Here is a 17,946-nt window from a genome sequence, read left to right as displayed (position 1 = left end):
GCTTCTTGATGAAGACAAACTAATTTACGAAAAAAAGTTAAAAAAGTTTGTTGGTTTCGATCCTTTCGAGGAGAAACTTATTATACCAGTGAAGCATCAGAATGGCCAAGGGTTCAGTACCCAGATATTTCTATGTATCTGTTACAATGGGCAAATAGCATTGGTGACGTAGCCATTTTAATTGCGTAGTTCAAACAATACACCACTTTGACATTACCTAGGGCGCCACAGCGGGCTACTGCGAACTAGTACTTATTAAGATGGGCAGGGAAAAAAACCGCGAGGGGTTGCGCTTTTGCTAGTAGGGGTAACAAAGAGCGGTTCACGGGTAGTTGAGCGGTTTTCAAAAGAGCGTTTTGCAATAAAGCGGTTCCCAAAACAGAGGTTTACAAAACCGCGTGGAAGCAAAACCGCGGTTGCTGTTTCCGCGTTTCTCAATACAGCGCTATTTCCCAAAACAGCGGTTGCTGTTTCCGCCCAAACTGTGATTGATAGGGAGGGAAATCTCTAAAATATAATTTTTTGGAAAAGGCATATTATTTTGGGAAGTCAATGAAGATAAACAACCATATTTTGGAAAAGGCGTAACATAATGATAAGATAACGTGGATAATGGATAGATAATGCCGAGCTCTAATACTTATACCTTCAACAATACGAAACAACGCTCAAGATATAAACGCTGTATTCAAAATGCGCTAAAACGAGAAATGGCTATAATGGCAAACGCGTTTATGAAAAAGCCGTTTTGGACAATGCTGTTTTGATAACACGCCCAATCGATAGCATACCACAAAGAGCAGTTTCTAGTCTTTCCCCTTGCGGCGCTTCGAGCGCGGGGCATCGGGCATGCGCGCAACAGAATTTCGAAGTGGTGTAATGTTATGATTAGATATTTCACAACAAAAAGGGTATAAATGCAACATTTTGTAACAAACAGCTTGAATCAAGGACAATGACGACTCGAGTTCAAATTGAAGTTTAAAACTCATACTGGTAACAACACACATATTAGAACCCCATTCTGAATGTATGATAAATGTCAGAAATACGACATTGCTTTTTAAGTCACAAATTAGAATGATGGTTGGACGACATTTTACTCGAAATAAGCGTTCTTCTGATCTGTTCCACCCAGAATAATTAAAATGCTAAAAGCTCATTTTGTATTTGTTTGCCTTAATTATTTTACATGGGAAAATTTTTACGAGAACAGATTCTATAAGATTTCATTTATGAAAATCTGACCTCCTATTATCTCGAAACGCCGCATTTATACCTTTTTTGTTGTAAAATATTTAATCATAATTATTTGAACTAAGCATTTAAAACCAAATTTCCATATCGATTAAGCTTTATTTCAAACTGAAATACAAATAATAATTTGTAATTTCTAGCCCTTTTAGGTTTGAATAGGTGTCGTTGTTTATCCAAAGATTGTGCATAAATGCAGTTTCTAAGGACTGCGAAGCAAAACTCGTTTTTGTATAATAATTGTCCTTTTTTGGGGAGAGACGTTAGTAAAGGAAATAAATTAATTCTGGAATTGTCAAACTCAATCCAACATAGAGTTTGAATGGTCCGAAAACACAATGCACTATATAAAAGCACACATTGCTAAACATACGTTCAAACCTCGTGAAACTAGCTGGCAATTGTAATTACTCTCAAAGTATTTCATTGTGATAATTTTAACCTTAGCTTTTGCAGGACAAAAAGTAGGTCCAAAAGGATTTTGAAAAATCACCTGAGAATATAAAATGGTGTATTTTAGAACAAGATTTGAAATGAAAATTTTAATCAAATGTAGCGCGTGGATTAAAAGGATTTTTTAAAACTTAACTTTTCACTACGAGAAATTATATACTTTAACTTTATTGCCTTTGCTAGTGCTATAAAGTTAGGTTAATCAAAAAAGTGTACCCCCTTCGATCGAGAAACCTTGGGTCTAATTCGCAAAAAATTATCCACCTCGTAATGTTAAGCTCCATAGAGATTAACATTACAATTTCGGATTAAGTATAAATAAAAATCCCTGACGAGATTTTCTTAATTACAGTTTTTAAATAGCTGGCAGACGGTATTTCTACTTTTGAATACCTTCAAAGGTGGTCAAGTTACAATTTTAAACTGGCAGCTGCATTTCTACTTTTCCATCACTTTTGCAGACTTGTAACATGTGTATGAATGTGGTCAAATGACAGTTTAAAACTAGCAGCTGGTATTCCTACTTTTGTATCGCGTTTGCAGAATCGCGCTGCATATTTTTGTGTTAAAGATAATTAGTAGTTAGCAAACAGAAAATGAAGAAATGGCAACCAATTTGCCGGTCTTGAATTGCTGTGAAATTTAAGGATTTTTTTCAGCTGCGGAAATTGTACCCATAATTTATATCTATTACAGCGTGGTAGCGATAAAAAAGCGTGTATGCAAAAGAATTACAGCTTAAAATTTTTGTCACTATTGTGACAAATTGCGCAATCTACATACGAATGTTTTTATCCGACATCTCTTAAGCTTCAAAATTATATTTAACTAGCTTGCTAGAAATTGACCACAGTTTAAGGGCCAATTAGAATAAAATTACTTTATATGTTTTTTTATAAATACTGTTACTTTGTTTCTTCATTTTTTGTGTATTGTTTTTCTCGTGAACCAATTCTGATAGGCTTATGCCTCCAGTGTATGAAAGTCGGTAGACCACAGTTTAGAAGCTAATATAAGTTTCTGAAGTGAGGGATACGTGCCAGTGCTGGATTACTCAATCCCTAATTTGAAAAACAGCCAATTATTCGCAGCTTCTTCTTGCCACGGGTTGACTTTTCAACACGAGCTGCTATGAAACACGGACATAGTTTGAAGAAAAGTTCCAACGTTACTTCTAAGCACGCCGGCATTAAACTTATGATGAAAATGCTGAGCAAGAGACGCACTTCGCTTTCGTTTTTGGTGTAGTCCAGGTCTTGGACGTGATTCTCTGTCGTGACGCATTTCGTGTTCATCCACGCGAAGGCTTTATTAATCGCCTCGTCGCACAAGCACGATGAAGCGGCGTACCGCAAACTGCAAAGGAAAGGAGCAAATATCGTATAACATCTTATAAACGCAACATTATAAGGTCTACTACTATTTATTTTAAATATAATGCTTTTAACTTTGAAAATTGAAACCATTACGGGTATTTTGAAGAAATATTCAGATAATTGTTGCTCGGATTTTCTCGCTCTGCAACCCAGCATGCTTGAAAACCATCAAAACATTCTGTATTTGAGTTTTTTTATAAGAAGATTACTTATATCAGGAATACGTAGATTTTTGGAGCCCTTTCTGCTTGAATTAAAGGGAACGAGATGTAGAAACCTTCACCCTTGACGTCATGCATAATGTCTTTGAAATGTTAAAGATCACAAGTAGAATATATCTATGCGGAGTATCTTACTAAGGAAACACTGATGACTTTAAACCTATTTCTAACTCCCTTTAAGCCTAACGCTCCAGAAATTATTGGCAATACTGGTACAAGGATGACGTATCTCTCGCAAATTCCATTTGCTCGAGGGATAATTACTTTGTCATCACAACCCCTTTGACGACTTGAGCATCATCTCAATATCAAATACAATATCTATGGGGTAATTGTCTTACGCAGTATCAATATATTGATCGTGGAGAATACTTTGGTAAAGAGGGGAATTAACTGCTTATCCCCGCTTTGTGGGCAATTTTATAGTAGAACGCCATTCGACCCGGAAAGGGGGCTATTTCTGTGATAAGAGATAGAGCGTTATAAATTTATAACAGGCTTACGTTTGACTAATTCGTTCCAAAGTCTCCTTGTCAATTGTATGATTTCGTGACATGAACCCAACGGAATCTGTTTTCAAAGGAAAAGGTGACTGGTAAATTAAGGGACGTCCGTCGTTTTCCCCTTTCATTTCTTCTCTACAAAACTTCTCGAGACCAGCCATTTCTTCGTGCCAGTCGATATAAACCAATTCTCCATTCACGACTTTCTTGAAGCGATTGACACCTTTCTTCGGGAAATAATATCTTTTTCGAATTTTCTTTCCATCATTACCGGGTATTCCCTAATTGAATAGGAGATATCATCAAACAGTTCGTTCGCGAGGTGAATGAGAATTCGAGGGACAGGACGAGACTTTGTTTAATAAATCATCATAGAAACGTGTTATCTGTCACTCTGTACAAGTGTCTTTTTTCAATAAAGCGCCGTAAAATTACTTACTCTAAAAAAGTCTAGCATGGCATCGGAGCCATGCGTCAAGAACCTGACGTTTTTAACTTTCAGGATGTCGCTTAAATGATTCATTACAATTTTCTGCCCCACTAAGACATCGGCTGTTATATAGCCCAACACGACAATGTTTAGAACTATCAAAGTCGCGTACCAGATGTTCAACAAATGCGCCGAAACCCGATGGACAATTTTCACCTCAAAACCTTAAATTAAAATATTCGTGTCAACAGAAAAGTTCTAAAAATCTTGGTGGTGCTTTGTCACTTTGCTGAAAGAGTGGTGCCAAATACATCCACATGTAAGACCCAAGTTTGTTTGACTTTTCGAAAGCCTTTGTTAACGCCGAAAGAAGCAAAATGGCGAGAAAAACTAATCCGAGAAACTAAAAAGAATAAAATGTATACTGATAGGTTGAATTGAGAATTGCTGGTATATTTTTCAATAATAAAAACAAAATTAGGACTAGTCTATGCATTCTGTTGTCTTACCCATAAAGGTATCGTTATTATATTCGAAATAAAAGTATTACGTTGCGTTTGAGAAAGCTGCGAGAACATGGTGACTTTGGAGTAATAGATTTCAGTCGCAAATGTTAATTTTTTCATACGGTTATACGAAATAACGTTCGGAAAGGTCTTCAAGTCAAAACTACCTGGTGAATCCTGAAATAAATGAAGGAAGATATAGTTTCTCTGACTTCCAGACTCACGTGATTGTGTTAGGGTAAAGCTGGTAGTTGTTCTAGGGTTTTTATCCATCTCAAATTATAAGAGTCAGACATTCAACCCTTAAGAGAAAAGCCCTAGAAAAGGTGTTAATGTCTCCCTGTTTACCAGTACTTGATGAGTTTAAAGGTAAGAGTATCTATACGTTATGTATTGTTAAACCCATAACAAAAAGTAGAGAAAAGCAAGTGTGGGTGAACATGATTCTTGTTTCTGACTTGTCATCTGCTGGCTTTATATAATCGCTACAAATATTAAAGTGTAATCTAAAATGTGTAGTCTTACCAATCCGTACATCTGCTGATATGTTAGGCTAAAAATAAACAAATGCGTATCATTATCCATTATCAGCTATTTTTAAAGCTGTGGCTACATATTTTGCTAATGCGTTTCGAAAGGCCTCGAGCATGATAAGGAATGTTTTTCAACCGCTTAATTTCCTCAATTTGAAAGGAAACCGACGATACACGGTACGCTAACTCTTCCAAAGGAAAGCGCATAGTAAAGAACGTCTTTTGTTTTGTGTTAATTATATTATCCTATTTAGCTAATCAGGAATACATGGATTTGTTGTTCTTGTTATTGTTCAGGTTATTTTCTGTACCTTTCTGCTTGAATTAAATGGGAGGAAGGGTAGCGACCGTCCTTCTTGACATCCACTTAACTAGGACCTGAGCTGTGCCACGACTAATGGGATCTATGAGCACAGAGTCCGAATATAAACAAGTTCTATTTACGTGTTCTGAACGAGTACAATTAGAGCCGAGGGTAGTCCTACATGTGTGAATAGCCAATGAAATGCGAGGAAGGAAGAGTGGGCGGTTGAGCAACGCTTAAAGCCATTCCCCTTACCTACTATCAGACATTATTAGGGGTCTAAAGGCTCTTAAAGATTCCAATAAGAATAAATCTATGTGTTCCTGATCTAATAAGAATCCTAAGTAGTCAGTTATGTTTCAAGCTAGGTTAGATGGAAATTAACCATAATATATTTATCACAGCTTATATTATCAAGGATATCGCTAAAAATATTTACTTAAGATTCCTCCTTATTGCCATCATGATTTCAGCAATAATTCCACCGTAGTCGTCAATTACGGGTTTAACAATCTTACTACGATCAGCTCTCAGATAAATTACGGGATAAAACTGAAAATCGAGAGAAAACGATCGAAATTAATTTGGCCAAGTTCACTTTTACTTATTTCGCATAAATGTAGAATAAAATCGTCGGTCGAGGAATTAAACAATATCAATGGACGGTCCCTTTACGTAGGCCGCGCTATTTCGTATTTAATTTCCTAATAGCTTAGTACTTTTACCGCACTGAGTTAAGAGAAGCTTGTACTCGGATTTAAGTTACATTTCAAAGCGATTTCTCGACCCGTGATCCGCTAAAAGGTTATCTGTATAAAACAACTGTGAACGGTCTTGACGTTCTCTGCCGTACTTTGTAATAACATTATGGAGCAAACTGGCGATTGATATAAAAGCAACTAGAATTTGCAATTAGTTCCTCGACGGTGCGATTAAGCGATAGGGTACGTATTCATTTAGGCTTTGCATAGAAACTCATTTAAATCGGATAAATGCATCATACCGTGTGTATCGAAAACAGTCGAATAGTTTTAGACCCTTCCATCATGAAATATTGTACTTGAATCCACTAAGAGCTCAGCCAAAAATTCTGATCCCTTAAATGGCCTTAATGCCGGAACGAAAGGGCAATTCTGCTGTCACTTCTCCTCGCCAAATTTGAATTTCGATCGACAGAGTTAAAACTTAAAAGGCTTTCCTCAGAAAGATTTAAAGTACCACTTTTGGACAAACGATCGAGTGTGTTAGTGATAATGCGCGTCGTTGCACCCGACACACCCTTTTAAGGCAATAATACATTCGCTAACGAATAAGAAGAAAAACCATTAAGGAATTTATACATTCGTAACAATATGGTAAATTCATTCCGCGTTAAATGAAGTGTATTCCTGTTGAATGTAACTTTAATTGATTGGCTAAAATTTCATTATATTCTCTATAAAATGAACATATTCTGTCGCGTGAAAGGGAATCCTCACGTTAAGCCCCTTATGGTTAAGACTAAAGTAGAGAAAAAAGCGAACGTGCCTAAGGTTGCCTAAGAACGGAAATCACTAAAATCCCAGTCGGGTGAAACGGATAACTATATGGTTAATCCGGCCCTGGATGTTGCCTATCAGCCTATAGCATCAACATTACGCTCTATTGACCGAGGCTTAGCGAAAATGCTTAATAATAAAATATTCTGGTGAATTTCTAGTTTAAAAATAATAGTAGTAAATTTCAATGACGTTTTTGTTACGAAAATAATAAAAATCAGACCTAATTAGCCTCCAATTTAATTCCAATTAAAATCATTTTGGTTTTAAACGGGTCGAAGTATGTGTTTATAATGATAAAAATTAATACTTAAACTTAATTTTTCTTAATGAAACTATGGGAAGGCACATCAATGAACTTTTATCTTTCATTTAAGATGGTTTCCAAACGTGACGAATGAATAGTTTTCCTTACAGGCCTTCCTATATAAGGTCACTTTTCAAAAAAATCCCATGTTATCTCTATGGAAAAATATTGTATCTTAAACCAAATGTCGAATTCATTTTATGGATTCTAAAACCACCCATAACAACTTTATTCTTAATAGAATAAACTATTAGATGGATCTCTTTGAAATTTTAACCACAAAATTAGGGCCAGAATTTTAGTTCACTGGCAAAATTTCAAAGTAGCAAACACAATACGAAGTTACGGTCAATCAAAAAACCACCCTCATACATTAGAGACAGTATCAAGTCCAATCTAAGAGAGCTACCGCTCTCTCAGAATATTTTCTACTGAAAGCTATTTCCAGAAATTCAATACTTTCTCATTTAGCTAAAGAGACAATGCTTATTTTGATATTTTCGCCCTAGATACTTATTCTCTGTGGTATTTCAACGTTAATGTTTAATTTTGAAGAAAGCCTTTTCATATATTTCAGCATTTGTTTCCGACAACAAAATTTCAGCTTTAACCCAAAACGCACAATGCTAATTTCACTATTATTGCGATAGATACTTTCGTGAAAAACTGATAAAAGGACTCGAAATTATTTTACTCTCGTAGCGAAGGTTTATTAACCCTCAGCAAGTTTATCGGGCAAATTTATTTCAAATCCGCAAGCTAAATAGTAGCAAAACTCTACTATGAACCGAGTTTCAAGGCGAACTATCATTTCTTTAATAATAATAGCAATAATAAAAGGTAAGAATTCAGGGTGACAAATATTTGCTAAGGCAAGCTCATCTAAAAACGTTCAAAACTAGATTACGGCTTTATTTACGATTACTTTCTACGGTTATATATATGAACTTATTTAACACATAGGTAACTTGGTTGAGGACCTTTTTCCCTATGTTAAAACATCAGACACTGGATTTATTAAATACAAGTAAATGTTATGTTGTGTATTCTTACAAGTATTCTTATATAACGAAACTGTTTTGATTTCTACGAAAGGTTTTCAAACGTGACGAACTTAACTCTTTGTCTTGTTAGCGTGAGTTGTTTCATAAAGATGAGTCAAGGCTTTTGAAACTAGTATTGGGTTTACAACATTTGGTTACGAAGATACGGCTTGTCAACACTGGCCCATAAAACTAGGAAGTAGTCACACATGTAAATTAATAAGCTTTACTTTGCCAGTGTAAGAGCACTTATACGCATTTAAAGAGGCTCGTCAGACATTGGTGCAATCGATGATTTTCCTAATAGAGCTTAGTGTAGCGGGTGGGTAAAAAATGAGAGGGAGTCGGTGAACCCCTTTGATAGCTTCAGGAATACATAGATTTCTTCTACTTGGAATTTTAAAACGTCATTTTCTGGGCATTTCTTCTTGAATTAAAGGAGAGGCGTGGAAACTATCATCCTGTTTCTTAACGTAGAAACCACATGATATTGACGTAACTAGCGACCTATGCAGCGAATCTTGCGGCCTATGAGCATCGAACTCGAATTTAAACAAGTTCTCTTTGTGTGTTCTGAAATTTTTCTTATATATGTGAACAGTCATGAAATGCTACGAATTAGGAGTAGGTGGTTTACTATGGGATCTACGGCCTCTTAAAGGTTCCATGTAGAAGTACACATGAGTAGTAGATGAACAACGTTCTTAGGCTGAAGGAGGATGTCATACTCCACGTGTGGCTATTTTCTGAAGGCCAATGTTGTGAAGCTCATATTTTCGTAGATACATGTTTAAGACCACATTTCTTTGACAATTGCCACTCAATTTAACCCAGAGAACACATCATTTCCGTAACACGGAGTATATATTAATGATTAATTTCACTGCAGGAAGCCACTTTGATAGAAGTTGTTAAAGCGGAGGTTGATGTCAAAATTCAGTATTGGAGAGAATGCACAATATCAAGTAATTTTTATAGTTTTAAGAAAATTTATCATTTCTTTAGAAAGAAACCTTGCTTGTACAACGTGAGAACTTAGAGAATTTTTGAATTCTCGTAGGTTTAAAAGGGATTTAATTAGTATAGAAACCGTTCCTGAAATATATGAAAAACCCGAAAAGTATAGCGTAAGTTTGCAATCACAGTTTTGACTGATAGTAGATGCTATATATTTGTTTTGGTCCAGCATATTCATTTCGTGCCGGTACCATGGGAACTAAGTCTATTCGAGAAAGAAACATATTGGGGAGCAACTAGTATCATCGGAGTGTCAGAGACAGTCATCATGTCACGTGCACCTCGCAAATACGTTACGACCAATCTTAATATTCTGCCAATGGATTCGACGGCGAGTTTAAACTTCATCCCCTAAAGAAACCCCAACATAATAACGAAATTAATACTTAGGTGAAACACGTTATCTTGACGATTCTGTTGATAGTGGCTTTCATTTTGACGACGAGTTGCTTTATTCACGAGAACCACCGATTGGCTGCTAACCGACAATGTCTACTAGCACTGACTTACCGTTTCGTCATTCATCTGTGGAATACTGTTTCTGTATTCTTTGCTGAACGTGAGTGCCTGGACCCTAGTGAAAAAAAAGAGGCAAAAGTCAGCATTGTCATTTAATTCTCGATTGCAGCGTATCCTTGAATCAGGAATCGAGTTCCGGATGGCATTATTTGCTTATTTTGGCTCTTGGGTTCTGTCGCTATTGTCATCTTCATGGCATCTTACATTAAATCAGATTTAATGGCAGAGAGTTATTCTTATGTAGATTCGGTATACGATTTAATCGATGAGAACTCGATTCAACCACGGCTTATGAGTGGTGGTGTTTCTCACAATTACTTAAAGAGAAAGGTGAAATTGATGGAATCATTTTTTTGAAGGAACTCCACATTGCACCATGAGCCTAGTGGTCAAAAGTAGAATAATTTCATGATCAAAGAGGGATTACGATGTCGATGATAATAGATCGAACTGCTCAGTCTTACCTACTACTTTTGGTCTTACGTTTAAAGGGGCTGACCAACCCCTCTCCTTTTTATCCACCCACAATGCTAATTTCTTTGAGGAAGATCTTCGTTTGACCCACGGTCCGAACAGCCCCTTTAATTAACTGAACTATTTGGTTTTTTTTGTTATTAGGCTTTAAAAGATGATAAAATTAGAAACTGGCTACGTAAATTGGATGAGTCCTGTTTCGGAGATATCATGTACTTTTGTGATATGGATAATTTCATGGAAATTTGCGACGGAACGAAAGCTCTCATTCTCGATAAACAATCCTTTATGTGGACCATTGGTAGAATGTTGTGGGAGGAGCATCAGGAACGAAACGAAATGAAGGAACTTTGTCAAGGAGTGTATTTTTCGAAACCCAGTGGTCAGGAATACGCCGCATACCTCGTCAACAAATCTTTTCAGGATAGTTACCCTTTGTTTCAGGAAAGCATCGGTTTATCGTAAGTCACGAGAAGCGTTAGCCTATGTTCCAAGATTGTAAGGAATCGAAAATCTTAACGCAAGTAGTAAGTTACCACACTTTTAGGCATGCAAATTAGCCGAAAATGATCCAAATTTGCATAATTCAGAAATCCCACTTTTGACTATGCAAAATTTGTCAAAAATTATCAAAATTTGCATAATTCAGAAATCCATACCTTAAACCATGCAAAGGAACCGTATCACACCTGTCAATCAAAATAGTTAATAAAAGCAATTAGTACATTGATGAATAAGTCATTAGCAATAAATAACTTGACAAGTAAACATGGCAATGTTAGCACCCGCTTACGATTCCTTTTACATTACTTTACCTAGTAATGCCTCGATGCAATTATATCCTGAAAATACTAAAACAAGTTATAGGACGGAACTACCTACAACGTATAATTTATCGGAGGGAAATTGGGAGGTTGGATTGTCGGAAATAAATATGCCTTCAAAGTGGGATAACATAACTGATTGTTTTGATGAATTTGTCGTTAGATCGGTGGATCTTGATTATGAGTACGAAATGGGGGAAGGGGGTTGTGGTAAATTGGGTAATATAGTTAGGGGACCGAACGACGAACCTACTAGTATATACCAAAAATTATTCGAAACGTTTAAACAGTCAATAACAACAAAAGCTAGGGATGATATAAATTTTGAACTAATGACGAAAGAGGGAATGACATTTATGCAAATTAAAATTAACGGAGACAAACAAACGGCTATTAAGTTTCCTAAAGAATATGGAAAAGTACTTGGAATAGCGGAATTAGATTGGGATCGATGGATTGTTCGGGAAACATATATAGCTAGTAATCCTTTAGACACTGCACGAGATCAATTAGATACCAGAAATTTGGGTAAATTCCAAGTCAAACAATTTGTTCCAAGGGACCGAAATAGACCCGTTGACGTAAATAAAGATGTTAATAAAGCATCAATCGAAACGAAAGCTTATACGATACCTCACGGTACGTATGAAAGTATAGATACCGTACTCGAAGCAATGAAAATGGTTTTACCCGAATCGAAACGAAAATATTTCGATTTTGTGTATAATAAAACAGGAACAGTAACAATCAAATGCGGGGTTGGAATTGTTAAAGAGAATACCCCATGGCATAAAATTACCGTAAATGAGGCAAAATATATGGATTATTTTTCAATTACATTTCCAAAAGATAATCCCGGATTAGGTTACATGTTGGGATTTGATAAGAGTCAAGTAGACACTCCGTTGAGGAACAATACGGAAAGTAAACATCTCGGAGATATAAATAGAGGTGTACAAACTTTATTCATTTATACGAGTCTCATATACCCCCAGGTAATAGGTGACTCTTGGGGTGGGCTTTTACGTACAATTCCAAGACCTGAAAACAGTCGAGATAATAAACCTCACGTGTTAACATTCAATCCAATTAATTATTATCCAGTACGTACACCCAATTTTAATTTAGTTGAGATAGATATAACGACAGATTCGGGAACGAAAATTCCATTCAAACTCGGAAAAACCGTTACGACCTTACATTTTAGAAGGATCCGTAATCACTAATAATGTCTGTACGGAATAGATATTATAATTATTATTTACAACAATCGGGCGGGGCGTTTGTTGGGCCAGTATTTCAAAGAGGAAACGGGTTAGGATCTATATTTAAGAGTTTAGTTCGCTTCATAACCCCCATACTCAAACCAGCAGCAAAAGCTGTTGGACGAGAAGCGATAGGTGTCGGAAGTAGATGGTTCGGCGACATATCAACGGGAGCAGATCCTAAAAGCTCTTTCAAAAAGAATATTAAAATTGCGGGGTCTAATTTATTACATAAAGCGGGTGATAAAATAGGGGAAGCGCAATTTGGGAGTGGAAGACGTAAAAGAAGAAAAAGAGCCAGTAAGCTAGGAAAGAGAAAAGTGAAAAGAATAAGGAAGAAGACTGATTTTTTAGCTTAAAGAAGAACCCTAAATATCTAAGGGGGGTATAAAAGTAGAGAATTTACACGAGTAATAATTAGTTTACGCTTAAACAGTGACAAATAAAGGTATTAAAAAAAATGGAAGGAATGATGTCAGAATTAGATTTTTTCGCTAAACCCGTCTCTAATTTGAATATTGTGGCCAGTAACGACATACAACTACAAACTGTTAACGCTATAACGGATGGTGGTCCATTGGAATTTTTTATTCCCGGAACACCTGATAGTTATATAGACACTTCAAAAATTAAACTGTACGTTAAGGCTCAAATATTAGGATTTAACACAACTGATAATAAATGGGTAGAAATCGCGGGAAACGATAAACTCGGACCGGTTAATTTAACCTTATGGAGTTTATTTGATCAAATAGAAGTTATGTTTAACGATACCCAGGTTCAAGTCGTGAATAATTTAGCCCCATATATCGCATATTTCGAAACAATGTTAAATTATGGGAAAGAAGCTAAAGACACGCAATTGGCGTTAGAAATGTTTTACAAAGATACAAAACTAACAAATGCCGATTCACACCATGCCGAGAATAACGGAATGAAATCTAGAAGAACCAGAACCGGAGCATCTAAAATATTTGAAATGATAGGGAGATTACACGTTGATGTATGTAAGATGAACAAGTTCTTATTGAACAACGTTGATATAAAGTTTAAATTTATTAGATCAGCGGATACTTTTCCAATAATTTATCAACCTGGCGCTGCTGCTGCTGATCCAATTACTAATTATAAAATCGTTATTAAATCAGCTTCTTTATTTGTACGGAAAATAAAACCAAACTCTGAAATTATGCTAGCGCATGCTATGGTTTTGGAAAAAACACCGTGCGTGTATCCCATTAATCAAACTGTAGCAAAGTATTTTAGTATCGAAACCGGGAACAGTGACACGATTAAAGAAAACCTATTTTTAGGTAGAATTCCTAATCGAATGATTATCGGATTCGTTAAAACATCAGCCTTCAATGGGCGTATATCTCAAAATCCATTTTATTTCGAACACTTAGATTTAAACTTTTTATCAGTTACAGTAGGGAATAAAAATTATCCAGATCAACCCTTCACACCGGATTTTACTCACGATCAATACTGTAGGGAATACGCTTCCTTATTTACGGCTCTAGATATGTATGGGAAAAATAAAGGAAACTACATTAGTCTGTTTGATTATCCTAGAGGTAACACTCTATACGCTGTTGACTTTACTCCGGAAGAGCAGGCTAGTGCCGAGCACTGTTCTTTAGAAAAACACGGTAGTTTAAGGTTGACTATACGTTTTAACAAACCACTCACTTTCGCGGTAACAGCCATAGTATACGCCGAGTTTGAAAACGAGTTATTAATAACGAGGGATCGTAACGTTTTGTACAAACTAGAGTGAGAGTATGGACGAGTACGTTTATTTACCAACTCGAAAAGATAATAATCTTCTCGTAACAGTTAGAAATAACAAAAGACACGTAACTATCGTCGGTAATTGTTGGGATTTTAAGGAAATTAAAAAGGTGTTGAAAGAAATATAAAATTAAACGTCTCCAACGAATTAACGTCAAATGATCGCGTGAAAATCATGAAACAACAACAGTACAATCTCTCCGATAAACAAACTATCGAGATAGCCGAAGCTGGCGATGATCTAATTATTTCCATTTCCGATAATGCGAGAACGGAGTATATGGTTACAATTAGTAACAAAGTATATCAAAACTTATGGTTGCTGGTGGATTATATAAACTTGTTTTTCCAAGACGTCTTACCCCGCTTCCACAGTACCCTACCGGAAAATTTTCAAGTTGAAGGTTACGTATCTGGAACCGGAACAAAGTATATCGACATTCGACAATACGTATGCGAAAATTCGAATATTCATCGTTACGATTTACTGTGGATGGCTACGTGTAAAGGATTTTGTTTAAATAAAACCACGTGGAGTCGATTGAAACAAATAAAACCGGAATTGGACCGGCAATTGGAAATAAAAGCCAATACCAAGGAATTATTCAGAACAATGATTTTGCGAGACATTACCGAAAATTTACTGGAAAAGACCAACTGCTGCGGTAATCTTAATTGCCAAGGCGAAATCGAGCACCACGTATCCTGCACCTCAAATTCGAATACGGACTTGAATATCCTACAAGCGATATCGATGTTAAATAAGACGAACCTGAAGAATGAGTTTGAAAAACGATTTGGAGAGAAGAACGAAAATTTGGATCAATTATTTCTTATTATTACCGACAATGTAACGGAATTGAAAAGAGATGTTTTTTACAATTACGTTTGATAAATAAAAAGCTTATTCACAGATGGTTTTTTTCTTTATTACCCAAATACCTTCTAAGATGGTTAGTAAACGAATAGCGCGTAAAATCGAAAATATATATTACGATCCGCAACATCCCGCGAGTTTAGGATCGGTGCGAAAATTACAAAAAGCTCTACCAAATGTATCAAAGGAAGATATCGAACAATGGTTGATTTCCCAGCCCGCGTATACGAAACATAAACCCAGAAGAAAAATATATCCTAGAAATCAAACGTACGTCACTAGTATGAACGAGGTTTTCCAATGCGATTTAATCGATTTACCCCAATTATCCAAATACAATAGCAAATATCGTTATATTCTAACCGTCATTGACGTCTTGTCGAGATACGCGTGGGCTTTACCGTTAAAAACAAAGGGGGCGAAAGAAATTATAAAAGCTCTCGGTACAATCTTTAAGCAACGTACACCTTCGAGGTTAAATTCTGACGAAGGAAGCGAGTTTAAAAACAAAAAAGTGCAAGCCTATCTTAAAAGTAAGGATATCCATTGGTACGCTAGTTACGGTAATTTAAAATGCGCCATGATAGAAAGATGGAACAGAACGTTGAAAACGCGAATGTTTCGATTAATGACGAGAAATAACAATTATAATTACACGAAACATTTACAAAAAATTGTCAAGGGATATAACGCCACTGTTCATTCAACAATCGGTATAGCTCCGAAAAACGTAAATATAAATAACGAACATTTAATATGGAAACGATTATATTACAAGAAGAAACGTACAAGCAACAAGCCAAAATTACGAAAGGGTGATTTGGTGAGAATTACGTCCGACAAAGGCGCCTTTGGTAAAGGATACACTGGATATTGGTCGAATGAAATTTTTGTCGTGCATAAAGTACTACTACGTACTCCAACTGCTTACATAATAAAAGACGAAAACGACGAAATAATAAAAGGATCATTCTACGAGCCGGAATTACAAAAAGTCGCTAAATGAACACGGAAGAATTAAACCTTTTTTTAAGCACAGATCCTCGAACGAGACCCTACTTCATCGGAGTGTTCCCGAAAGATATTTTACCCGACCCACCAGAACGGAAACCCTATTGTTTCGTAGTCAATTCGGAACCATCCTCAAACGAAGGATTGCATTGGTTAGGAGTCTATATCGATACTAACGATAACGGTTATTTCTTTTGCTCGTACGGTAAAGACCCTAGTTATTACGGTTTTAATCTATCAAGCTACGCTTCCAATTGGTATTACAATAATCGTCAAATACAACCGAATAGTTCATTTACATGCGGGGGACACGTTATTTTTGTTTTAACAAGTTTGTGTCACGGATTTTCTTTTAATGAAATAATACGAGAATTGTACGACGTGAAAGATAAACCTTACAACGACGTGATTATTATGTTAAATATGTGTATACATTTATTGAATCAAGAGAAAAAATGAAATAAAATATTTTTTATTTTAAAAAAAATTGGTACATATTCATTTAGACCATTTTATCGGTGTTTTGACTTTTCGCAATTTCATACCCGTAAGGAGACGTCTCGGGCGATAAGGATGACCGTCACCATCATCACCATCATCACCCTCCTCCGCCTCCGGTACACCTCTGGTATATCGTCGATGTCTCTTCGTTTTCGGAGTTGACGTGAGTTTAGGTCGTGGGAATGACTTCTTAATAGTCGAGGGCACCCTCGAGGGTGACCTCGGTGTTGACCTTGAGAGGGCCAGGGGGGTCCCTTGAGGTGATTGTTGTTGCGAAGGCGGCTGTACTTGAAACGGATTAGGTGTTAGAAATTGCGGTGGTTGAAAGGATTGTTGAACGGGTTGTTGTTGTTGAACTTGGAAAACTGGTGGAATATTTGCAACGTTGACGCTAGGAGGTTCTATCAGGCTCTTCATAGTCAAATACTTTTGTAAAGTTAATAAATAATGTCGAAGTTTATCCTCCGAAGAGGTGTTTTGTTTTAAAATCCGACTCATTTCACGATCCAATTCTGTCGCTTCTTTTTCAGCTCCCGATAAAACAGCGGATTCGGGTAGTAATACCATTCGTTTCATCTCGCTAATGAAGTGATGGTAGATATCAAGGTCGGTACCAAAGCGGCTATTAACCCGGGTAAAAATCCTCCCGCCTGTTTTATAAGAAGTTTCCGTTTGTTTTTAGCCAGACCTCTTTTATTAGCGATTTTTCTTATATATACTCGATGTTTTTTAATATAAATTCTATCCTTTTCGGGTAATGGAATATTTCCCTTTAACAAATTATAAAACGTGTTGTGAACGGCTTTGATTTGACTTTGCTTGGCTTTTTTCAGTACCTTGGTTAATTTTCCTCCGCCACTTTGACTGGCGCGTACCAATCCACGAAAAAATGGTAAATGTCTGTGTAACGGATGACGTCCTCTCTTTCGAATTTTTCGTTTAAAATTTCTTTTTAATACCTTTTTTAACAAACTCGATTTACGCTTTCTCTTAACCATTCCAACTCCTCGAACGTTCCAACGCGAAATAAAAGACATACGGAAACGATAAATAGTTTTATATACAGATTTTATTTGTCATCGCATACAATAATCATATTTCCTTCATGCGGAAAAATATTTGTTCTTAAACGCAAATCATCGTGAATGTTTTGTTTTAAATCGATACACAAGTAAGAATAGGGAGTACCCTTGGTA

The sequence above is a fragment of the Phalangium opilio genome, unplaced genomic scaffold (genome assembly GCF_054372755.1).
Source record: "Phalangium opilio isolate 3A_F unplaced genomic scaffold, DU_Popi_V2 ptg000201l_1, whole genome shotgun sequence".
NCBI classification, from domain to species: Eukaryota; Metazoa; Arthropoda; class Arachnida; order Opiliones; family Phalangiidae; genus Phalangium; species Phalangium opilio.
Note: the sequence above shows the minus strand (reverse complement) of the source record.